Source organism: Anser cygnoides, chromosome 1 (genome assembly GCF_040182565.1).
Source record: "Anser cygnoides isolate HZ-2024a breed goose chromosome 1, Taihu_goose_T2T_genome, whole genome shotgun sequence".
Classification (NCBI taxonomy): Eukaryota; Metazoa; Chordata; class Aves; order Anseriformes; family Anatidae; genus Anser; species Anser cygnoides.
The window spans coordinates 135,735,001-135,761,737 of NC_089873.1; the positions used below are offsets into that span (position 1 = coordinate 135,735,001).

General features: G+C 38.2%; 1 long non-coding RNA gene across 1 annotated transcript in view; it reads left to right on the top strand.

The window, feature by feature from the left end:
• Window positions 1-25,715, top strand: part of LOC125180607 (uncharacterized) — a 31,993-nt gene extending 6,278 nt beyond the window's left edge. Inside the window, exons 2-4 of the long non-coding RNA XR_007159319.2 lie at window positions 11,744-11,858; window positions 21,337-21,381; window positions 25,216-25,715. This is a non-coding gene — a long non-coding RNA (uncharacterized lncRNA). The remainder of the gene's footprint in view (window positions 1-11,743; window positions 11,859-21,336; window positions 21,382-25,215) is intronic.
• The last annotated feature ends 1,022 nt before the right edge of the window (window positions 25,716-26,737 follow it).

A 26,737-nucleotide genomic window follows, 5' to 3' on the forward strand; every position in this document is an offset into this window, starting at 1 on the left:
GATTTTCACTAATGACAAAATAAGCAATACAACAATTATAAAAAGAATATAATCAATTTGGTTGATTAAATACTAATAGTATCACACTGGGAAAAAATCATGAGGAAGAATTTTATATTAAAAAAAATGGGAATTCAAACTCTGCCTAAATATACATCGTTATATAATGTACATATGGTCTGGGTCTAGTTAAGAATTCTCTTGAACGACTAATGGTGCTCTGGAATCTGAACACTTTTAGAAATCTAGCCTTTCAAGAATGAAGCTGAATGTTTATTTGGGATCAAACATGTACAGATGATTTTTCCTCTCTCTTATCCTAGTAAAGTTTTTATAAACTGTAATAGGAACTATGCTTATCTAACCAAGAGTAGAATTCGCTTCTGCACTTAAAATAATCATTCTACCACCTCATAAATGTTTGAAGAAATCAATACTGAGAGGAAAAAGAAAAGACATCTAAGTCAATTGAATTACACAACCTTCTTCTTCTAGGATTGATACTTTTGTACTCATGTTCTGATGCTTTACTATTGATGTACAGCACACCAAAATCTTCTTAGGCAGTAAAACTGAAAGTGTGATTTCAAAAGAAACTAGAGAAGAATATCAAGTATTTTAAAACTTACAGGGCTTGTTCATGAGTCTTGAATATCAACAAATCACATTCTGTAAAACAATCCTGTGTATCTTTTTCTAATTTTCAGCAGAAGTTCATAGAATAATGCTTCAGTAGTTTATCTGATCTTTCTAATTAAACAAGCAATCAAAAACACTCCCAAGATTAAAATGCCTACACAGCTCAAGACAAATTTAATTTAAAACTACTTTACGGGAGGAACATAAGAACAGTTCTGTGTCTCAGCTAAGTAAAATTTTGTACAGTGAAGAATTTTATCAAATGTAGGAGAAAAGAAAATTGTATTTACAAGAAATGAATGTGTGCTTTACTGTGTTTCTCTTCAGAAGCTAGAGGAGTGAGAACGGATGGGGAATGTGAGAAGGAGGACAACAAACTTCCTTCCTAATTTCAGGAATCTTCACAATGACATACAGAAAATTTCCCTGCCAATAGATTATTACCCTTTTTCTTCTCAGGCACAAATACAAAATAATCTTTCCATACAAGTTAAACTTGACAATATTTTCCCATTCCTAAATTATAAACAGGGTATGCATGCTAAGGGAAAGTTTCATGGATGTTTTTGAGCAAGTAGTAGGAGAAAATCATGTCAGGTGAGTGCTAGACTGAGGGACAGTTATAATGTCAAGGGCTAAATAAAGGAATGAGCTGGGCTACCATACAAATGTTTCTTCAGGTGGTCCTATTTTTTTTTTCAAAAAAATCAATCAACATATAATACCAAAAGATTTTCTCTATGATTTTATTTATTTATTTATTTATTTTTTTGCTGGAGTACCAACTAGGAAACTCCTACAGGAATAATCTACAAGATATAGCCTACACTCTCCAAGGTATACTTTTATGCCCATAGGGTATATGCCCATATTTTCTGATATAATCGGATATGGTAAGAAAAGATGAGATAAGATTTAAAATGCTGGTGGGGAAGTTTTCAGGGTTTATTGAAGTTAGGGCATCACATCGAGACTTAGAACTCTGCACAAAATACGTTTAAATTCCAGAAGAATTTTTCACTGCAATATTTACAAGTTCAAACCAAACTTTTGGATAGGGAGGGATAGGCAACAAGTAATCCAAATAATAATCCAGACCTTCAGTAAATCAAGGGTATGACTATGACTCATCTGGAATATGGGAGACCGGAGTCCATCTCCCTGCTGTCTGATTTCAAACAGTAATTTTGAACGTGTATCTTTCATATTCGGAATGAGTGCCGTTACAAGTAAACTAAAGTTAGTTTCTTTCTCTGATGTAATGAATATTCACTTCTATAAACAAAGGAAAACAGTCTCAGAAATATTGACTGAAAGAGAGAGAAATTTCTGTTATTCATATATATTTTACTGATTACAGGGGCCAGAAATTCAAAATGAAAGCTGACATTCAGTCTTTCCGTCAAAAATAAAGAATCCCCAAGAGAATACTAAAAGCAAATAGGCAAATAAGAATGGCAAGTATGGATAAAATTGAATGTTTGAGGACTGAAGATGCCTGTTAGAATGGCTTGTTTCACTAATAGCTTGAATAGATAGAATTTGAGATTTCCAGCTAATGGCTTTTTCTGTGGTCCTTATGCCCCCTCACACGGCTTTCCTGTTAATTTAAACACTGTTTGTGCTGCTACTGTCAGCTCATAGCAGCTGCAAGATCAAACCTTAAGGGAGCCAGGCAAACTGGATGCGTCTTTTTTCAGGATATAAACTACAGCCAGACATTTGTCTTACATTATTTGTTTACAAAAGAAAAATTACAGTCTTTGTAATTCTCACAAATGTAACTTCTTGTGCCAGCCAGGATGTCAATCCCTAATGCTTTAAAAGTTACCTTTGAGTGTCTCATTTTCTATTTTGGATAGCTAAATGTAAATGAATTTTGTTCTATTCAAATTGATTTAACCTTTCTTCAAAAGCTGTAATACCCATTTCTACGAGGAGAAACTGTGATCCATAAACTTAAAAAAAAAAAAAAAAAAAGTGTTCAGCTCAGGTTTAGTTTTGTTAGTGCAGTGTTTATTCATTTTTATAGATATTTTAAGGTAATAAGGAAGGCAAAACTACTTTATTGAAGAACTTTTAAATTTAGATTTCTAAAGTATATTGATGTTGTGTTGTGGTAACATGGAAAGAAAGAAATATTCTTTATGTTTATCCCTAGAAGATTAAAAAAAAAAAAAAAGTAATTTTATGTTTTGAAAATCAGTATTTGACTGTACAAGCTCCCATATTTTACTACTTCATGTCTCAGCCTGCTTCTTTTGTGTGTTAGGTCTCAGTATTTAGAAACTCATTGTCCAAAACTGCAAAAAATCATTGCATTTCCACTATACGGTCATATTCATGTTCACTTGGCAATACTACCCTTTCACCTTAATGGTGCTTATATTTTAAGTTTGTATTTACATTATTTGATGTAATAAAATGTACCCATTAATACATCTCTGTTTTAATGAACAAGCAGAGAAAGTAAATCAGTTAAAAAGAGAGGGTACAGAACTATAAACTGTTCTGTGTTAGTTGAGAGTTTTCAAGTGAGAAATACTTTTGACACCTTTGTCCTCTTTGTGTCAAGGTAAATGAGTTTTAAGTAGGTCAGATGGGTTCTCAGTTTGAGTCTGCGTCTGTGTAATGTGGTTCAAGTGTCTGTAGGGGGGCATGATTCATGGTACATTCCACATCACTTCCAAATATAACACTGCATTTGTGTGTGTGTGTGTGAAAATCATGGCATAAAGAATTGAATGGATAGTGATCTCATACCTTTTTCTGCCTTGCGTTATATCAATTTCCCCCATTAAAAAATAATCATTGTTTATTACAGTATAGTATTTTTAATGGATTGAACTTGTCATACATGATTATAAACACATAAATGAAATAGTATTACTTAATATTCTATGAAAAATGTTATAACTAGCATTTTTCTTGATGTTTGGTAATTAGAATGCATATTTACATGTCTGTGTGTGTGAGAGAAACATAAACATAAAAAAATGGAGATACCAGGCATGTGGGGAAATCACCTATTGTGTTTACACATGCCTGAACAGCAACAATTTTTTTAAGCTAATTAGAAATGTGATGTATTTCAAGGGCAGGAACGAAGATTATTAATAAGCTGGGAAGAGACAGGTATATCAAAACAATAAATTGATTTAGTTAAATAGTTGTTTGATATTTAAATTATCAACAGTGCAAAGGTATTAATTTAATACATAATGTGGAAACTTGTTTCCAAGTAACTGTTATTTCAGTGATACTAAATATTTTAATTGATAACACTACTTTTCTTTACGGGAATTGTTGCAAGGGGATTGAGGCAAATCTTAGGGAAATGTTAAGAAAACCTGTCCAGCTGGGAAAGACAGGTGGATATCATCTTTGTGGGTAATTTCAGACAGAATTATATGGCTGAAGAAGAAGAAGAAAAATCCCTCTGGCTACAGCCATGCATGGGGGATTATGGCATGATTACTGTGTTTGACTTTTTAATAATATTTTGCTTAATAACTGATTATGCTTCAAATAGCCATGGGCATCATGTTGAAAATATTACGTTAAGAAGGAGACCAAAAGTTCCCTTCGCTTAAGACTCTGTTTCCAAAACCAATCAATAACCATTACTATTTAAGACAGTATAGGCATCCAGACAGTTACACTGTTTCAGAAATTCTTGTACTCTCTGGCCCCTTAACTTTTTTTTATCACAAGTCACAGTGGGTTTACAGTTTATAAGTGCTGTGAGTTTTTTGCTTAAGTTAAGATGGATAGATAAATTCTAAATACTTTGAAGAGAAAGCTTACAATTGACAGGCTCAATGTTATTGTACCTGGCTTTTGCATCACTGTAATGAAGGAGTAATTTTGTAAACAATGCCAGAAATTTAAGAAGGTCTATATTTTTTACTTAAATATAATCTAAATCACTACTGGCATCAATATGAATGAGAACATTTAGAATGTATTACTAAACTGCACTACAACTACACTACTTAGTTTTTGTTTACTTGTTTGTTTTTTATCATTTACAGAAAAGTTCTGTGATGCCAAGCTGTGTTCTAAGTCAAAATGAATATTAGGGCTGCAGGTCAATGCCTGCAATACTCTCTGGGCTCTGTCCTGAGTTAAACTGAAACTGAACGGGATGTGGGACATGACTGGGAAGAAGAAGGGAAGCTATGCTGTTAGTGACCAAAAATGGCATCCGATTGCACAGCTCAAGCTGGGGAAAGGAGGAAGGTGGTGTAAGAAATGGCCAAAATGGGTAACTGGATGGGACTCCTTTCGTATGAAAGGAGCCTTTCAGGGCCAGTAGGGCCCAGGTAGCCAGGTCAGTAAAACCATGTTAAGACCAAGATTGTCTTGACAGCTGTGTCTGACTTGCCAAATCTGGGTACAGGTGCAGCAAAACAGAGACTGATGGGGGAAAAGAAGTTGATGTTGGGTAGTTTATTTGGGAAGAGACTGAGGAATAGAAAGAGAAGTAGGAGAGTGGCCAAATGGAGGGAAATAGGGAGACAGGAAGTTTAGCAAGTCATTGATGACTGTTGTCCAGGGGTACCTGCTGGGCGGTCCTGATCTTGAGCTCTGCAAAGGAAACCATGGCAATGAACTCAGACATTTGCTCTGACAATACTATGTATGCCAAACACACTCCTGAATTCAGAAGGAGCAAAGGGGAGAGGGCGCTTTCTTTGGCTGGGACAAGACCAGATAGTCAAATCTGGTATCTCTTCTGTTGGTGGCTATATCCAGACTGATGGCAGTCACTTCTTCCCAGTTCTTCCAAACAATGATTTAGGTGACTTTCCTACAATGCACAATCTAATATTTGCGGATTAGTCTTAGTTTGCTATTGAGGACATTTGTGCAAAGAAATCGATCTCAAAAAAAAAAAAAAATTGCATAGTTTTCAAAGCATTTGGTAGGTAAAGACCTGGCTGGATGGCCACACCCAGGGAGTGGTGGTCTCTGTCCAGATGGAGGCCAGTGTCACGTGGTGTCCCTCAGGGGTTTCTCCTGGGACTGGTGCTGTTTAATATCTTCATCAATGACATTGGTAATGGGATTGAGTGTACCCTCAGCAAGTTTGCAGATGACACCAAGCTGAGTGGTACAGTTGATACAACAGAAGGAAGGGATGCCAGCCAGAGGTATCTGGACAAACCTGAGAAGTGGGCCCATGTGAACCGAATGCCGTTCAACAAGTCTAAGTACAAAGTGCTGCACCTGTGTCAGGGCAATCACAGACATGAGTACAGACTGGGAGAAGAACTAATTGGGAACAGCTTTATGGAAAAGGAACTGAATTGAAAACTCAACGTGAGCCAGCAGTGTGTTCTTTCAGTCTCCTGGGTTGCAACACCAGAGACACGGCCAATACGTTGAGGAAGGTGGTGTTCCTCCCCCCTACTCTGCCCTTGTGAGGCCCCACTTGAATTACTGCATCCACGTCTGCGGCCCCCAGCACAAGCATGTGGACCTCTTAGGGAAGATCCAGAGGAGGGCCACAAAGATGATCAGAGGGCTGGAGCACCTCTCCTACGAAAAAAGATTGAGAGAGCTAGGGCTACTCAGCCTGGAGAAGAGAAGGTTCCGAGAAGACCTCATTGCAGCTTCTCAGTACTTAAAGAGGCTTACAAAAAGATAGTGACTTTTTATGTTGACAGTGATAAAACAAGGAGGAAAGGTTTAAAACTCAAAGAGGGGAGATTTAGATTAGAGATTAGAAGGAATTTCTTTACTCAGAGGGTGGTGAGGCACTGGAACAGGATGCCCAGAGAGGCTGTGGATGCCCAACCCCTGGAATTCAAGGCCAGGTTGGATGGGGCTTTGAACAACATGGTCTAGTGAAAGGTGTCTCTGCCGATGGAAGCGGGTATGGAATTAGATGATCTGCAAGGTTCCTTGAACCCAAGCCATTCTGTGAGTCCCATGGTTCTATGATTTATCTCATTAGTAATCCACCTTTGATCCTTTAAAGTCATATTAAGATTCCCTTCAGTGCTTTTGATATTCATACTCTTTTCAGAGACATTATGATTTTTATTTTTTTAAAATTTATTTATTTATTTATTTGAGAAATCTGAGCACCTTGCCTTGGTTTTCTTGAATCATCATTTACGGATGGTCATTGTGGATTTGAGTTGTAGCTTTGACAATTCATATTACATAGCTGACATTGCACAACTGAAGAAGGACAATAACCAATTAGTACCCTTAGGTATGAAGCTAATTGCTAAGTGAATATTTTAACATCGTATGGGGAAAAACAGCAACAACAACAGTTGGTTTAGGACCACATCTGTTTGATGTGGTAGTTTGCATGGATAATAATATCTTTTTGACTTAATTCTTATCCTATTCTCCCATTACCTATACCAAGTACATTCTGTGAAAAAGGGATCTTCAGCTGTATTGGGTTTACCTGACAAAGTTTTGGTAGTAGGGGACTGCAGAGGTGGCCTCTGTGAGAAGAGTCCACAAGCTGCCCCATGTTAGGTAAGGACCAGTTTCAGCCAGATCCAAAGGGATGTGCTGCTGCCCAGAGCCAAGCCAATAAGTGATGTTGTTTGCCTCTGGAAGAGCAGATTTAAGAAAGGGAAAAATAAATAAATAAATAAATAAATAAAAAACTTCTTCACAACAGCAGATGGGGCAGACCCCCTGTCAGTGCAGCAGGAGGTGCTCCAGGCATGAAGCAGCAGTTCCCCTCCGGCCTGTGGAGAGGCCCCTGGTGGAGCAGGCTGTCCCCCTGCAGCCCACGGGTCCCACACGGAGCAGATCTCCACGCTGCAGCCCGTGGAGGAGCCCCCGGTGGAGCAGGTGGATGTGGCCTGGAGGAGGCTGCGGCCCATGGAGAGCCCCCGCAGGAGCAGGCCCCGGGCCGGAGCTGCAGCCCGTGGAGAGGAGCCCACGCAGGAGCAGGGGGTCTGGGGGGAGCTGCCGCCCATGGGGGACCTGTGCTGGAGCAGTTTGCTCCTGGGGGATGGACCCTGTGGTATGGAGCCATGATGTGGGAGCAGTGCTTGCAGAGGTGCTGCCTGTGGGCAGCCTCCGCAGGCTCCGTTCGGGCGGGACGGCATCCTGTGGGAGTGACCCCACGTGGAGCAGGAGCAGAGAGTGACTGTGAAGGAGCGGCGGAGATGAAGTGTTAGGGACTGACCGCAGCCCCCATTCCCCGTTCCCCTGCACTGATTGGGAGGAGGACATAGAAAAGGGTGGAGGGGTGGGGGGGTGTATTTAGTTTTTATTGTTGTTGTTTATTTCTCACTGCTATAGCTTATTAGTAATAGGTAATAAATTTCTCTAATCTCACTGTGCTTAGTCTGTTTTGCCCATGACAATAATTGCTGAGTGATCTCCCTGTCCTTATCTCAACTCTTGAGCCCTTTTCATAGTTTTTTCTTACCCTTTCCCTTTGTAGAGGGGGAGTGAGAGAGCAGTTGCAGTGGAGCTAAGCTGCCCAGCTGAGTAAAACCACCACATCAGCCTTTTTTGGTAGAGAACATGCTTAGAATGCTGCTGTAGTTTAATCATTTCCAGGTAACAGATAGATGAACTTCATGATCACATTTACGTGATATTCACATCCTGAATATTTAGGGTACACTTATCCAAGTGCAAGAATGTTAGCTGCCATAAATAACCTAAGTATCCCATTGTTTCCTGAGACTATTGACACTGTGAAGATTGATTTTTTTTAAGGAAAAAAAAATGGTATAAGTTTTGTCGCCTAAATTCATCTGTCACACATACCAATAAAAACAAGATTATATAAATATATTTTTAATTGATTAGTTGCTTGGTAAATTTTAAGTTATTTTTTTAAGAATGTACCCATTTTATATTTTCCTTGCCTCTTTCTGTTACCTTACCATTTTTTTAGCCATTTCTTTTTATTATTGTTTTTGCTACTCTACAGCTTAGCTGTGTTAAAGATCAGTAAGGACATATCTGGACAGACAGAGTCCTCTCCCAGTGAGATTGTAGCTCTGGAGTCCAGTTTGTTCTTCATTTATGGCCATTTAATTCTCATCCTCCTGATTCTGCAGGGTTTGAAACTAAGCATATTTTACCCTTTCATTTCTCCTTTGAGAAGGTACAGAGAAAGGCACAGAGAAATGTACTCACTTGTCCTCTTTTACTGCTCACACATACACTCTGTTAGAGGTCAAAACACACTGCTAAGTTTTACATTGTAAGCAGACGTCTGTGTGGTTGAAGCCCCCCATTAGGATGAGTGCATGCGAGCATGATGATTCTTGTAGTTGAAGCAAGAATGCCTCATCCACAGGCTCCCCTTAATCGGGTGACCTGTAGTAGACTCCGACCACATGGTGTCCTTTATTGGTGTGTGTGGTTGTTAACTTTCACCCACAAGCTCTCAACCTGTTCATGGCTGTTTCTCAGAGGCATCTCCTTGCAATCAATCCCTCCCCTGACATAGAGGGCAACAACCCCTCCCCTCCTTCCCTATCTCTTTTGAGGAGTTTGTAGCCCTCTTTTCCAATGTTCCAGTCGTGTGATCCATCCCACCACATTTCCATGATAGCAATCAGGTCACATTTGTCTAATTGCACCATGGTTTCCAATTCTTCCTGCTTATTTCCCATGCTTTGTGTATTGGTGTGGAGGCACTTCAGCTGGGCTACCAGTTGCATCACTTTTCCAGAAGAACCCTTTCTGATTGCTTTGGGACAGTTCACAAGTATTTCCCTGTTGTTTTTTAGAGTGACAATGTTCTCATGTATGCTTCCTTCACTGAGAGGTGCATCTCTTCACTGCATCTAGTTTAAAGTCCTCCTGATAAGCCCAGCCAGCTTACTCCCCAAAACACTCTTGCTCACCTAGTCAGGTGTGCCCTATCCAACGTCAGCATGCCCAGTCTCTCAGAAGTCCATCCAAGATCGTAGAACCTAAAACCTTAAACATGGCCCCAGCCTTGCAGCCAGTCATTCACTTGGTCTGTTCTTCTCCTTCTTCTTGGGTCCCAGTCACCAACGGGGAGAACACTACTTGCACTCCTCATCCCTTCATCATCTTTCCAAGGGACATAAAATCCCTTTTGATATTTTGGAGTCTCCGTCTTGCATCCTTGTTTGACCCTAAGTGAAAAAGTAGAGGGGTGGTAGTCTTTGGGACCCACTGGGCTTGGTAGCTTCTTCATAATATCACGCATGTAAGCCCCAGGCAGGCAGCAAAGCTTTCTGGAGAGATTATGTGTATGACAAATGGGTGCCTCAGTGCTTCTCAGAGAAGAGTCTCCAATGACATCCTTCATGCTTTTTTTGTGGCACTGGTTCTGATGCAGGTGGGAGACTAAGCTGAATTTGTATGGTAGGCCTTTCTGAGGTTTTTACTATTACTCTTGGAGTCTCCTCTCTCCTGCCCTAGAACATCGTATCTGTTGTGCAGGGGCACTTCAGGGGCAAAGGGGAGACTTATCCTCTGTCTCCAAGCAGAGACAAGGGTCCACTCTCCCTTGCCCTGTGAGTCTTTCGAATGTATTGGTTCAGGGCTGGAAGCTTGTTTACCTTCCCATTGCAAGGACTTAAGGCAGGGCTGTTGCGTAGCCCGTATCAGCGTATAATACCATTTGTCAATCTCCCACTCAGATTCCTGGATGCTATGTTGCTTGATGAGCTCCTCTCTCCACAGAGCCACCTGCTGGAAAAGTTCATTCAGTTGGGCACACTTACACCCACGACACCCACCTCTGCTTTCAGGACTTACAGAAACCTCCAGAGACTGGAGTTCCCTGGAACTGAGGATCTTGGCAGCTCAGCTCTTTCCATACTCAGGAGGTTTGTCTGGGTGTGGGCCTCTGCCCAGGGAGGCTGTGGCCCCTCCATCTGGATTCAGCCTCAGACCAGCAAGCTCAGCGGGTGGGCACCATGCCTGTTACAGTAGAAGGCCCTTCCTCTGCTGCTCCCAGAATACAAAATGACCCACCTTCAACCCTCCCGGCTTGCCCTGCCTACATGAACTGCCACACAAACTGCTGGACTGATGCGCCTGTTTGCCTACCCTGTTTGCCACACTCCTGGTTGCTTGCACTCCCTAGGGGCTGCTTTTGTACAACAGAGGGATGTTCATTGATTTAGCCTACTTGCCAGTACAAGTTATAAAAATACTATTGAGAGCAAGAATTATCATAAAATATGTCTCATATCTTTTGTCTCATTTGAGGCTGAAAAAATATATTTGCATGGTACATCATGCATTCATTTCTTCACTATTCTGTTGAAATATTAGAGCCTTAAGTTTTAATGCAATCAGATATGTAACACATCAAATTGTGTGGACAGATGTATGATAATAAAATGTTATTCATAATTTTTATTGTTATTTAAAAGAAAGTCAAACAACATTCACAAAATGTTTAGAGAGGGACAGATTCAATCTCCAGTATTAAATGTATTTTCAATGCATTTTTTCCCCTCAGTTCATGGAATTTTTTGCCCTCAATTTTTGTTCCTAGTTTCTTTAATGCAGAAGTACTTCCTTTAATCTAAGTGAATCACATATTTTAACCTCTCCAACAGTCCATTTTACATGGGTTTATAATTTCTTAAAAAGAATTTAACTGGTTGTAGTGATAACAGTTTTTAGTGCTTTTGGACATCTAATCTCAAAAAGGGAGTTGCCGAATGTGTCTGCTAGTGAACTGGATGCTGGATATTCCTTCCTTCCTTCCTTCCTTCCTTCCTTCCTTCCTTCCTTCCTTCCTTCCTTCCTTCCTTCCTTCCTTCCTTTTGGGTCATTTTGTTTTGTTTTGTTTCCAGTTCCACAAAAATAGAAAGGTATTAACTGTGTGTAGGGCATGCTTTTAAGACACTCTTTCTGTTCAACAGTGATAATTATTGTGAAATAAAAATTAGATTAGGATTTTCTGCAATGTTAGTAAGAAGAGTAATCACATTGTCTGGCGAATAAGCAAAGTGAAATCAGAATTATTATTTGTTCATACATTGCTCATAATATATATATATTTTTTTTTCTGACACAAATTTTCCCACTCTATATACCTCCACTGTTTTTGTGTTTCCCCAAAATTTCCACTGTGTTACTTGCACAAGGTTTTTCTTTGCCTCTGCAGAATAGAAAATAGGTCTGCAAATGGGTATCTTATTCAGAAAAGTGCCAAAAGGAACAGAACTGCTGAATGTGAATTGCCAGTGTCGAGCTGGAGGGGGCTGCTGGAAGGAGATCAGGTGAGGAGTTCATCTGTGATAAAGGGTTTCATAGACTAGGGCAATGAAACACTAAAATGGGGTCATAATTCTTCATTTTCATATTGTGCAGCAGTTTTCCACTAGAGAGGGAAGTCTCTAGTAATATTTTCAGTTTAACAGTAGGAAAGAAAAAATAAAGAGATCTACATCCTCCACCTACAGCTCTTCAGGTCTCACTGATTGTCTGTTTCAAGGGTTAGTGATAATGCTTACTGAGATCAGATGACGTTTTGGGTCATGGCACTGTGAAGTGTTCAGGTGCCATCACCAACCCGAGTGCTTGTCTGTGTCTCAGAAAGAGTCTGGTTGCAAACTCACTTCAGAGGTTCTTTGTGAACACAGTTCAGTTTCTGGAGAAGAGTATATATACCACAGAAAGACTTGTCCTTGTATCACAGTATATTCAGACCAAGACTGAAGTCAATCTGTTAACTCTAGTAAACTTGGAACATTGGGGAAAGAAGAAATTAAGCAATAAAGCAACTTGGTAAAGGTCTCTCAAGGTGGACACTAAATTACATTTAAAAATAAATAATGGTAGTAGATCAAAAAGAAAAAGAGATGCCTGGATTATTCTATCACAATATGAGTAAATAGATACTTACACATTTTACCAAATGGTAAACCATTTGGTTTACCAAGTGGTAAAAATGGTAACCAAAAACAAACCAAAGCTGAACAGCAGTTTTGTCTGTCTAAGTTTCTTTAACAAAGAATTAAATAAGCAACAACAACAACAGAAAACAACCATGAATAAAGGATCTTGGATAGCAGTCTATATATATACTGGTGAGACAAGTGCCAGTTATGATATCTGAACATCAGTTTGCAATCAGGGAGAAGTATATTTCAAGCTTTTGTAAATTCAAGTCCATAGTGTTTTTTATGACCTATAAACACTAAATAAATCCCAAACATGAAAAAAAAAAAAAAAAAAAAAGAGGTTGGTTATATTATGCCAGGCATTTCTGTGATTCCATTCATCAAGTATCAGTTTTCCTACTGCTTTTGAAACAGGAATATGACAATACGAAAAAAGAAGGTGCCCTCACCCTACATATGACTTCATCAAAGTCAGACTATTATGGACATGTGGCAACCAACAGATTTATCAGGGTGTACATATACTACTTCTGTCTGTTGGTTTTCCTACATTGCCCACTTGGACCTTATTTTTCTGGTCCTTCTGCTCATTTGCCTATAGTACTTTTATGCTAGATGACTGTCAGGATCCCTCTGGAATTGGTAGCTCGGTCCCTGAGCAATTCTTCCTGTAGGCAATAAGGACCAGACTACACCAGGCTTCATACCTTCTATCTAACATTAGTCTTCAGGGTTCCTTCTAGCACTTCTTATGCCCTAATATATGGCATGCATAGTGTGAGCATCCTGTAGGTAGCCACAAAGACCTGCAGGCATTTACCCAAACAGAAATTATTCCAGGTTCTTCGCAGTGTGGGCACAAGTGAATAGCTAAGAAACAGTACAGTCCTTTCTCAAAAGGAACTTGAACCCTTACACTCTACTCTGAGGGGGAAGAAAGCTGAGCTATATGGACACAAGCTAGATTGTGCCACCTAGTTTTGACAGCACAGAAAAGTCCCTAGACTGCTTTATTTACTTGTATCTATTATGCAGACATAGGATTAGTGACAAGTGAATCGGGATGATGATAACCAAATCATTTTTTTTTTCTATATATTTTTGCCATTATTATCCTTGTGAACATTCTGATATGATCTGACAACAAATAATGGATGAAAAGGACTACAGTGAAAGAGTAAAACCATTCCAACTGCTGTAGATAATGCAGGAAATAATGATGCAGACTTGAAAACAGAGCACTTCTTTATCAAAGGGGAGGGTAATTACCCTCCAGAGATGTCATTCTGCTCTGCTACTCATCTTCACCTATGACCTTTATGAAGGTATCATGAGCAGAAGGATGATATCTATTTTTTTCTACAATGACATTGTTTGATTTGTTAGTTACTGGAATACATGTCAGGAAAAGAGCAGGTCATGAGCTGCTTTCAAGTTATGCTATTTAATGCAAGATCAGGGGGCTAATTATTTTAGTATTATCTTCCGTTATTCAGTCATGGCTAAGGCTCTGAACTTGGTGTATAGATATTGCTAAGGGATAATACAAGGCAATTATAGCTGTAGCGTTCTGTCTCATAAACATAACACAAGACTGTATTCAAGAGCATGATAATAATGCAGACTTAAAGCCCATAATCACAGCAACAGGACTATCTGGAGCATATGCTTTCAGACTTACAGGACCTTGTATAACCCTATGTATTCAACATGGGAACTAGCAAGCACCTTCAGTCAGGAATCTGTGAGCAATCTACCATCCATGAACCACTAGAACTACACAGGCCTGTGTAGTTCATGGGATGAGAGCTGGAGCTGAAAAATGTTGTATCATTAAATAACTTGCTATGTGAACCTCTCTGTATAAATGTCTTCTCACACATGATCTTAAGAAGTTTCAGCAGTAGTAGTGACTGTGTTTCATCTATATTTAAATGAATATTTCATCTATATTTAAATGAAGGAATCCTCTCGTTCTGTGAGAGAAAAAAATAAAAAAAGCTTTATGTCTGTCATATCTGAATGTGAGATGTGGTTAAATATACTTTCTGTATCCATTAGAGCACAAAGTTTCCCAGATAGTATTTTCCTAACAGCTGGCCAACAGCAGCTTGTTGTACAAGCATTCTTCTAAGCCAGTTCCAATGGACTCCATTCTGTGATTCTATGACTCTTTTCAGTCAGTATTAAATCATGCTATTGGTGGCAATATCATTCCATGTTTTCAGTTTGTGTTAGGGAGGAACCTGTGTCTCAACATAGACAGTTTTCTGGCAGGCTGAATGAGATTTTAATGACTTGTAATATAATGAAAAGAACATCAAAGTCATGTACCTAAAGAATAGGCATTCCTGCTAAATGAGAAGTTCGTAGCCACATATTGATGTGCCATAACACAGTAATGTATATGTTCATTACCATTATCATACAAACAAGAAGAGACGTAGCTTCCTGTTGGTCAAGTGACATGAAATGTTTCATGAAGTCTTGGGGATGCTGAGAAGTAGGATCCATTTGTGGCAGACAGAGCCATTTCTCATGCTGCTCAACAGGTGATGGTACTGAGGAAAATATTTTGGTTCATCTATGTGAAAACATTTTTGTGAGCATTTTTTTAAAATGCAAATTACCTGCCCCAAAAGATTTTAAACTTACATTAAAAATAAATTAATAAAATAAAATAAAATAAAATAAAATAAAATAAAATAAAATAAAATAAAATAAAATAAAATAAAATAAAATAAAATAAAATAAAGTATTGAATGGATTGCAGTGCAGATGCAACCAAATAGCTCAAGTTGTTTAACTAACTTGTTTGTGTTTTCCATTGGTAGAATGAAATAAACTTCAGGTATTGTAATACTTGTATAATACTTGAAGGTATTGCTTCACTTTAACCAAAATATTTACTTTATGCACAGAGGTTTTTAATTCTTTCCAAAAATTTGATGGCTTTCTCCATTTTTCCCCATCTCCAAGTAAATTTCAGAATGCCCTTTACTCTTTTTGAAAGAAAGTTGAATGTGTCATCTTTTATTTTTACAGTTTCAGATATACTCTTTCTCCAGACCTCTTCACGTTATTCAGAAATAATTCAGGAAGTCATCACTTGGTTAATATAGTGTTACACTACTTGATGAATAAACCTCAGACCATAAATTTGATGCACTTAATAGAGTGGGCAGGTTCTGATACAGTGTGTGGTACACAGACTACAGTCATTCATAAACAAACAGATTATCTACAACTGGGCACCAAATTTCAAACCTCTTGCTTCACTGGGAAATATGATATCTAATTTCTAGAAGAAAGTGGTTGGATGTAGTTCTATAAGGTTTCCACCTTTAGGAGACTGAGTTTGTGAGAATTTTGAACCTTTAAGCTGTGCCTATTTTATTATTATTATTATTATCATCACTTTTTTTTTTAATATATCTATTGAATTCCAGTGGGTTGACTATGATTTATTTTGCTAGATGTCAGATACCAAAATAAATCTGTGCTAAAGGAGCTGCTTCATCTGTATGATGCTAAATTGCAACTTGAAACTGTCCTTGAAGGAGAAAGGTATAGTATAACTTTAGCTCTAGGCAAATTCTTTTACCCCTAGCCACAGCGTTTACTATAGAATCATAGAATCATAGAATATCCTGAGTTGGAAGGGACCCTTAAGGATCATCAAGTCCAACTCTTGATACCGCACAGGTCTACCCAAAAGTTCAGACCATGTGACTAAGTGCACAGTCCAATCTCTTCTTAAATTCAGACAGGCTCGGTGCAGTGACCACTTCCCTGGGGAGCCTGTTCCAGTGTGCAACCACCCTCTCTGTGAAGAACCCCCTCCTGATGTCGAGCCTAAATTTCCCCTGCCTCAGCTTAACCCCGTTCCCGCGGGTCCTGTCACTGGTGTTAATGGAGAAAAGGTCTCCTGCCTCTCGACACCCCCTTACGAGGAAGTTGTAGACTGTGATGAGGTCTCCCCTCAGCCTCCTCTTCTCCAGGCTGAACAGGCCCAGTGACCTCAGCCGTTCCTCGTACGTCTTCCCCTCCAGGCCTTTCACCATCACTATGCTATTCTTATCTGGAAATAAATAATTAAATAAATAAAACCATATCTGAATTGTAGATAAATCTGCAAAGTTGTAGATAAAACAAGTTATAGGTAAAACATCAGAACTATAGTTAATGTGTCTGTGAGATGATGCAATGAATGGCTTTTCTTCTGACTGCCCCTCTACATTTTGTCTTCTGAAATACACCTGGTGCAGATGTTTCAAAATAGTAGGTATAGCTGGTAAGTTTCTTAGGAGGAATTAGGCTAGGTACTTGTTATCATATCAGATCACTTTTACTTCTCGTTATATTTTCAGCATGCAAGAATCAATTAATATTTAAAGTTATTTGCTGCATATGATCAAAGAAGGCTTGTAAAGAATATCTGAATTGTTTTTTTAGATGCAAAAAGACACAATAAATCCAAGGTCTTTTATTATCATATAATTTAAGTATTTCTGACTCAGATGTTTTATTTATAATTGAAAATTTAATTTGACTTCAGGTTTCCCAGGAGAATGTACACTATGCTCAGACACTGACACTTGGGGGGGGGGGGGGGGGGGGGGGGTTGGGGATGGGAGGGAGGATGAGACAGAGAGAGAATATGAGATAGGCATAAAAAATAAAATATCAAAAACTTTGTTAAGCTGTTTATGATTCTTTTAGACATCTAATTGATCACTGGTTCTCATTTAGTGATGTAACTCACTTATTGAACAGAGGATTCCTTCTTTCATGTTGAATAAATGTTCTAAAATGATATAGCAAATATAATTTAACTACAGTGGATTCAATTGCTCATATCGTGCTTTTACTTTATTTAATTTAGCATCCTAATCCTGTTAGAGGTTTTCTAATCAATTCTCTTTCTTTTTGTATGGCAGAAGCTTCTTTCATTTTATGGTGAGAGCAGTAACATCCAAATTAAGTCCTTTTGAACTGAAAGCAAACCAGTCTGGTTCTCGTTAATGTTCTTTCCATCAGGAACTGTTCTTAAATTGGAGCATAACACACAGGTTGTTATTTTCTTATTCATCTGAACACAAAATGACACAATGAAACTCTTCACCTTGGCTGAATCAATGAATTACAGATATCTGGAGTCAACCTCCAACTCTACCAGAAATGCCCTGGTGACTTACTGCAAGCTCATTAGACCTAAATCCTCAAAATGATGTGTAAGTTGCAGTACTGATTTAAAAAAACTGTCTGTGTGGATAGGTGTGAAAGCTGGTGGAGGATAAGGTACCTAAGTATCACATTTGCAATAGCACCTACTTTAAAAGCTAACCTCTCAGAGAAAATTCTGCCATAGGTACCAAATAGGGGTAACTATGCGGGGAGGGAGGGAGAGGACGAATTTAGTTCTGTTCAAAATTCTCAGCAATTTTCTCCAAATGCTGGACCAAGGATAAGGTTTCTGAATCTTTGCATCTATTTGGCCCCCACTTGTACCCTCAAAGTACCTGTATAATGCCTGCTTCTTTTCTATTTTTTCAGTAACTGGAAAGGAAAATGAAAGTTTTTTATTTATTTATTTATTTATTTATTATTATTATTTATTATTATTATTTATTATTATTATTACTGTAATTTTACAATTTAAGAAGTTGTGAGCTTCTATTATGTTTGGGTGAAATTCACCTCGCTTGTCCCCCCACTCCCCCAATTTTATGCATTTCTAAAGCAGCTGTTAATAACACATAGATGCAACCTTGAAATGTAAGCAATGTTTACCACTTATGATTCAAACTATACTTAATTTATAATACAGAAAAGCCTACCTGCCTATCTTCCATTATAGTCTGAAGATATTCAGTTTTCTCTGTGAAAAAATCTCAGAATAAAAAACGTTAAAAATGTCCTTGTACTCAGATTTCGGTTTAACTTCAATCTGAACCCCACTAGCTAAGAATCTCCTGGCAGAATGAGCCGTGAACTGAGACTGAGAAATGGTCTCACAGAACAATTATCATTGAAGCTAGCCAAAGATTTTGAAGATTAGCATCAAGATCAGAAAGTATTTCTTCAACTACGTATAAAGAATCAGGAACTGAGCAAACGTTGTTAAATGTACCCATAAGCCATTTTTGTTTAACTACAGGCTACAACATACTGTAAACTAAGGACATATTTATATTTTTTATACTTAAATTGTTTCTACATATAATAAATTAGAGATATGGACCTTTAAAGTGAGATAAGTTGCAAATGTTTTGGAGAAGAGGGCTGATAAGTTATGAAATAGTGGTTTGCTAACAAGCAAAATAGGTAAATTCTCACAGATAATCAGAGGGGAAAGGAAATATTTGTTACTTTTATTATTTATATTATAAAGAACATCACTATCCCAGAACTTTTTATTCAACTGACAATCAGAGAATGTAAGATATTTAAAGATAATGTTCTTTTTCGTTACTGATACTCAGTTAATGTGTAATTATGAAGACTTTTATCTCAAAGATTCTTTCAGTTCTTTCAAGGGTGCTTTCTTTCAGATTTTTCAGTTTAAGCCATTTTGAAGTATCTGAAGATTTATACAGGATACATTGGATGAAATAAAATGCAAACGAGGTTCTATTTTAGTTGCTTCATTATAATGAATAAATATATATATATATTTATTCATGTATGTATATATGTATATGTATATATACATATATAAGCGTGTGTATGTATATATACATATATGTATATGTGTATATGTATGTATATACAGAGACAATTGAGTCCCTAAGACCTTGGTACTTGAGATACTTGAAGGCCAAAAAGCTAGCCTACTTTTCCAGCTACATCAGATGGCCTCTTAATTCTTCCTCCAAACCTACCATTACTAACCAATTTTTGGAATTGCAGGTAATAAAAGTTTAATACTCTAAATATGCTTATTATACCTGCATAGAGGAAGGTTCTCCTGAGTAAATTCAGTAAAGACATAAGGACATTCAGAAAGATTCTGAAGATTTAAAAAGGATCCCAGCTGACAAGACTTTATTTTAAATAAAGAAAAAAATGTAGAATGACAGCTATGGTATTTCTTAGCATATAGAAACGAACAACATCACAGACTTGCTGGTGTGAGGGTTACTAGCCATTTTTACCAGAGTAAATGTATAATGTCCTCCTTTCCTCTGATGAATTTAAGACAATGAATATTCTCATTTAAGACAATGGCATTCTCTCTCCTTTTCCCCTGACAAACCCATGTCTGGATAGATTGATCTGCCAAGACAAGAAATTTTGGGTGACATAAATAATTCAGTAAACTTTATTTAATAGTCTTTAGTCTCTCTATAATGGTTCTAATTAGTTAGACAGAACATTTCTTTCTGCTGCCTGTGAGGTCAGCATTGCAGAGAGGAAAAAATGTCATTTTTAGTTTAAAATACCCTTTTGAATAAAGTTGGGCTTGAAATGTAGAAGACATCCCATCTTCTGTTTGCCAAAGGCAATATTTTAGCAATCTAGATTGCTGCTACCAGTCATGAACTATATGGGAACAAAATGATAGCCTAATCACACATTTGATTGCATTGTGAACTTTTTTCTGCCAGGACTTTAATCTCTGAACAACAATCAAGGTGGTAAATGTACTACTGATGCCAATCCCCTAAATGCATTTATATTTAATTTGTAGCAAAGATAAATTTCTAATTATGTCTTTAATCCATCAACTGCAGTTGTACCTTTTGGTGCCTGTCTTAGCTAATTAAGTTAGAATTCTTTTAAATTTAATAAAATGTTTTCTGAAATAACAATTAAAACATCATTTCAATCTGAAAGTAGTAATAAGTATGTACCTTGTATAAATATGTGCATAGTAACACATAATACTGTATCTCCAAAAATAGCTATCTAAATGTGTATTTGGCACATTGCTATTCAAACATTTTTTGGGAAAGGGGAAGTTTTTTTATAGACCAATGTCTTTGTTTGACTCCAGAAAAACAAATTTGATGTTAATATTGAGCACAATAACAGATTAATAAATGAGACCAAAAATATTTTTTATTAGAAGGAAAAAAAAAAAAGTGTTCAAGAGAATATTGATGGTTGTCACTGATATAAACAAATTTAATTCAAACTTTTTTTTAGAAAATCTGTTTTGCTGATTCAACAAAAACAGGCTATTTCCTCTTGTTTCAGAAATATACTAATACTTTCCAGGCAGGGGTTATTACTGAGGTAATTATTGTTTGGTACGAATGACCATTGATTGTCGGCCTTAAACAAGACCAGAACATGGAAGAGAAATAAAAAAGTATCTATATATTCAGCAACCACCAAGTTAGAATCACTGTATTTTACACCTATGATTTTAGAAATATTTCCATATCTCTCCAACTCCCCATTTCCAATCAGCAAACACTTTGTCTAACTTTTTAGGATTATCAGTTCTGCCCTTCCCTACTTGGGATAAAGTATCCCAAGTTAAAGACATGGATGCACAATGAATGGCAAGTGAAAATGAACATTCAACTGGTGTAGTCTGCAGTGGCTACTGCATATCTTTCCCGTATTCTTAGAAATGATTTATAGTCTGTCACTGTATGTGAATAGATCAAGTTACATTCCTGACACTGAATTTTATCTTCCAACCATTGTTAGATATGGCTATCCTAAGCAAGTTTGTGTTCTTTCCTGTTTCATTGTTCTCTTTCTTTTCTGGAATATTCAGGACTATGTTGAAGTGCACATGTTCCGGTTCAGACATTCAGATGGTACTTCTAGTACCTATCTTCCACTGTAGTTAACAAATTGCTTACTTCTATTTTTTTCTTTCTTGTCTTTTAACCAGCTACTACTCTAAAAAGACATCCATGCTTGCAGAGATCCATTTCTGGTAAGAAATAAATAAATACTTGTTAATTTATAGGTCATACCAGGTATAGTATTTTTGCCCACAACCATTTTGGCCACTTCAAATACTTCTCTGTTAGGTCAGTCGGTCTATAGAAGTACCTGTGTGTGTGATGTTCGACCATCTGTTTAATAATTGTTTATCCCAATCCCAATTTATATTATGTTTATTGGTACAAATAACAGATAATTATTAGAGTTATTCTAGGTCACATCCTGAAGATAGAAATTTCTCATTTATTCCTTCAGAACCAAGACCATGTTGAACCCTGTGTTGCTCCGCAAATGCACTTAGGTGCCATAACATGAACTTTCTTTGGAGCTACATGGTCTCTGCTCCTGCAAATTCATGAACATCCATTTTATTGATGGGCTTGTAACCTTCCCCCAACCGCACCCCCCCCTCCCCCACCCCCCTCCAGTGGCACATTATTCCTTATTTACTGTAAAAATGCTAAAACTGCTGTGTGTGGACACTTCATATTTCTGTTTAATTGCATACTTTTAAAATATTACGTAGTCATGTATTTAGAAATTATGATATGTTAGGGCTGCAGGTCGATACTTATGTCACTATTTGGGTACTGGGAAACTGCATAGTTACAGTTAGAGACATGAGGAATATCCTGTTACACAGCTGCTCAGGATATTGCCACATGAGAGATGGCCAAAACAGGCAATTGGAGGGGAGAGCGGGGAAGCAGAGCCTTGCAAGGCAACCAGGTAAAAACCATGTAATGCTGAGATTACCCAAATAGTGGTATTAGACTTACCAAATACTGATATTTGCACAGTAAAACAGCAGTGGGAAAAAGTACCAGCTGTCGGATTGATTCTGGGGAGGAAAATGAGGGAAAGAAAGGGAAGTAGAAGAGTGGCAAAATTTACCTGTTAGAGCAAGTTCAGAGGAAGGCCGCAAAGATGATCAGAGGGCTGGAGCACCTCTCCTGTGAAGACAGGCTGAGGGAGTTGGGGTTGTTCTGCCTGCAGAAAAGGTGGCTCTGGAAAGATCTTGAAGCAGCCTTCCAGTACCAAAAGAGGGCCTACAGGAAAGATGAGGACAGACTCTTTAACAGGATGTGTAGTGATAGGACAAGGGGTAATGGTTTTGAACTAAAAGAGGGTAGATTTAGAAGAGACATTAGGAATAAATTCTTTGCTATGAGTATGGTGAGGCATTGGAACAGGTTGCCCAGAGAGGTTGTGGATGTCCCATCCCTGGAAGTGTTTAAGGCCATATTGGATGGGGCTTTGAGCAACCTGGTCTAGTGGAAGATATCCCAGCCACCCATGTCAGAGGGGTTGGAACTAGGTGATCTTTAAGGTCTCTTCCAACCAAAACCAATCTATGATTCCATGAGTCTATGAAAATAGAAGGTTAAAGAATGGTGGAAGAAGATAGGAGAATGAAGCAGCTGAGGGAACTGGGGTTGTTTACTCTGGAGAAGAGGATGCTCAGGGGAGACCTTATTGCTCTCTCTACAACTACCTGAAAGGAAGCTGTGGGGAGGTGGCAGTCAACCTTTTCTCACTAGTTATCTAACTAGGTATAGGACTAGAGGGAATGGCCTCCAGGGGAGGTTTGCACCAGGGGAGGTTTAGGTTAGAAATTATGAGGCATTTTTCTCAGAAGGAGCAGTCAGGCACTGGAACAGGTTACCCAGGAAAGTGGTGGCGTCACTGTCCCTGGGGGTGTTCAAGGAAAGGTTGGACATGATGCTTAGGGACATGGTTTAGTGGGTGACATTGGTAGTAGGGGATGGTTGGACCACATGATCTTGAAGGTCTTTTGCAACCTTAATGACTCTATGATTCTATGATATGCAAGTCAAGTGATAGGTGCTGTCCAGGGCTCCTTTCAAATCTATTCCTAACAATAACTTAGATTTTTTTTCTTCAATGTGTAATCTAACATTTTAGGGCAACTCACCACTTATTGGTGAGTCATCACCAATTAGTGATGACATTTGTGCAAAAAGATGTATCTCCAGAAAAACAAACACAAATTTGAAGGATTTTCAAAACATCTCAGCAGGATTGATCATCCTGATATCCCTCTGTTTGTGCCCAGGCCAGAAGACCTTGGCACCTCTTTGTAACATAATAATTTATACAGTCAGTTTATATTTGTCAATACTGAGGGGTGGGGGGTATTTTTTTCAGTATTTCTACCTCATTAGGAAAAAACAACCAAAATACTTGAACCCAAGTTGTCTAATCACATACATATTTTGAGCTTTTCCATCCTGCATATCATTCTGATGCTAGATCTAAGCATGGAAATACATCTCTACTGATTCTAAAAACAAACAAAGAAACAAACAAACAAAAAAAACATTCTCCAACCTACAGGTAAATTGATTAAGGTAAGATTAAGATAAACTTTTGAGAAATTATGTTTGGGATATTACAACCACTACAAATCAGCTTGGTGTAGAAAACTAACAGCAAAACAAGACATTTTCCTATCAGATTGTTAATACTTGTTGCTTACATTTTATTGGTTACAGCTTGAATTGTAACAGTTTACTTTTTCTCCTTTTCAAGGTGGATTGCCGCTGGTTTACATTTTAGTTACTAGCTATTTTTGATTTGGGAAAAGCATACAGCTTTTGATTAAGACATGTAAATCTATATGCTTGTAATTAAAGTAAAATCTTTGTAAAATCCATATCTCTGTAAGTCATTGGAAGCATTTCAGCACCATTTAGCATGCCTTACAGAGGGATCTGGGTTTTTTTGCTGATAGCAAGTTGAATATGAGCCAGCAGCATGCCCATTCTGCCAGGAGGGCCAACTGTATCCTGGGGTGCATCAAGCACGGCATTGTTGGTCGGAGGAAGTGATTGTCCCGCTCTACTCTGTTCTGGTGTGGCCTTACCTTGAGTACTGAGTGCAGTTCTGGGCACCACTGTACAAAAAGGATGTGAAACTGTTGGAGAGTGTCCAGAGAAGGGCTACAAAGATGGTGAAGGGCCTAGAGGGGAAGACATATGAGAAGTGGTTGAGGGCACTTGGCCTGTTCAGCCTAGAAAAGAGGAGGCTGAGAGGAGACCTCATTGAAGTCTACAGCTTCCTCACGAGGTGGGGTGGAGGGTCAGGCGGTGATCTGTTCTCTTTAGTGACCAGCAATAGGACCCGAGGGAATGGTGTCAAGCTGCAGCAGGGGAGGTTCAGGCTGGATATCAGGAAGAGGTTCTTAACCGAGAGGGCGGTCACGCACTGGAACAGGCTCCCCAGGGACGTAGTCATGGCACCAAGCCTGTCAGAGTTTAAGAAGCATTTGGACTATGTTGTTAGACGGTATTAATTTTTGGGTAGACCTGTGTGGTGCCAGGAGTTGGACTTGGTGATCCTTATGGGTCCTTTCCAACTCAGGATATTCTATCATTCTATGATTTGAGACTTTCACAAGCTTGGCAGACAAGTCCCATATTCTTCCAGGTGGGGGGTTGTAGCCTCCTGGAGAAGCAGCTGGAGGACAAGAGAATATCCTAGGGAATCTCAGATGTCCCTAGATATCTCTGTTTAAGCAATTGTAATTGATACCCTAATCAATACGGTCAGTGTAGGAAACAGTTCAGCAAAATAAATCTCTGTGCATATGCCTTTTCATAAAAAGAATAATCAGAATTATCCCACTGTTCGAAACTTCAGAAACAAACTTTCGAAGAAGGATGATTTGTCAGGTGGGTAATAAAATTAAATGTGTTCTATTCTTTCATTTTCTTTGTCCTTATCCCCTTTGTATTTTACATATTTTTTTTGGTTATGTTTTCCCTTCAAATTTTGAATTTTATTTTTTTTATTTTTTCAGCTCTTGACCATCATTAGTCCTGCTATATCACAGCAATATGCCTGCAATCCTGGAAGTGTGACTGGCAGCTGAAAGCAGAAATTGCATGGGCTAATTTAGCACCACAGGAAAGAAGAAGATTGGCAGTATAGTTAAGCGAGACCAAAGAAAGCCTTAGAAACCCATCAATATCAATTTTAGCATTATGCTGAAAGCTCATTTAAGGATAAAATAATAAATAAATAAACTTTGAGGAAGATTAAAATGTTCTTATCAAATGTTATTGGCCCGAACAGGTGTATAATTTTCTGTGCTCTGTCCCATTCTTACTGTTATTGTTGGGAACATTCAAGTCTTCAGTCTCAGAAGATCCTGAAGTAAACCTCAGACTTTAAAATTTTGCTAGGATATTTCTTCACTCTAGAAATATGCAAAAATGTATTGTTTTATTCATGATGTCCGACACCATGAGCCTCAATTTCCATTTGCCAAAACTTGTGTAGTATGCTCTTTTAAATAAACAAAACAGTTGGTGTTATATATTCCTGGATGCCAGAAACTCCATTAGCAACAGGGTTATTGTTGAAATAATGATCACTCCATTAGAGGAGATATCACAGAAGCTTTGTGCTATTTGTCATTCAAACATCTGCACAGGGGAAAAAAAAAAAAAAAAAGTTCAACCTTATGTTACTACCTTCTGCTTTTGCTTTTTTATACTGATATGATTCCCTGGGGATTAAAAAGAGAAAAAAAAAAAAGGTTTTTTTTTGTAAGCTTCAAAATCCTACCTGATACTTCACGTTAGTGCCCAGCATTTTCAAATTATCCTGGAGATTTATATACATCAGAAGGACTCATGAAAAGATCAAATGCCTTGTCTAGGTGGTCTGACAAAATACTAAACAAATTAAGCACAGTAAGTGGTTGAACCCTAAGTAATTCTAAGTACTAAAAACTTGATCAGTAACTGTTAGGGCACACTGACTTGGCTTCTCTTAAGTCAAAAGAAATCAATTAGCCTTCTGCAGATACCCCACCAAGAGGATTCAACCAAAGTATCCAGAGCACAAGTCAACCTGAAGAGGGTTAATACAGAGATTTAAGACTCATTAGAAGGGAAGTGCATTTGGGATAATGCCAAACCTTTTATGTAATGTTTAGATGAAGGACTAAGATGGGGGAAGGGAGGGAACAAGGTGGATTGGGGCGGAACAAGTGTGGAAAAACATAAGGAAAAGGAGATAAAAGGGACGAGTGATACCTAAAGGGGTGCTGGTCAGTACACTTGAGCCAGAGCCCTGCACCTGGTCATTACAGTCTTTTTCATCTTATTATTAAATCCCATTCTTACCTCTATTCTGGGTGGGCTCCCTGTCTCTCCTGAGTGTGTAACACTCATGAACCTCAAGCTGGAAAAGCCAGCAAGCAGGAGAAGCCTGAGCACTAGCTGCTGGAGAGGGATGATGAAATACCCTCATCAGCATGAATGTCCAGGTGCCAACAACTGGAAGAAAGTGTTTCCTGGGGCCAGGTACTGCAC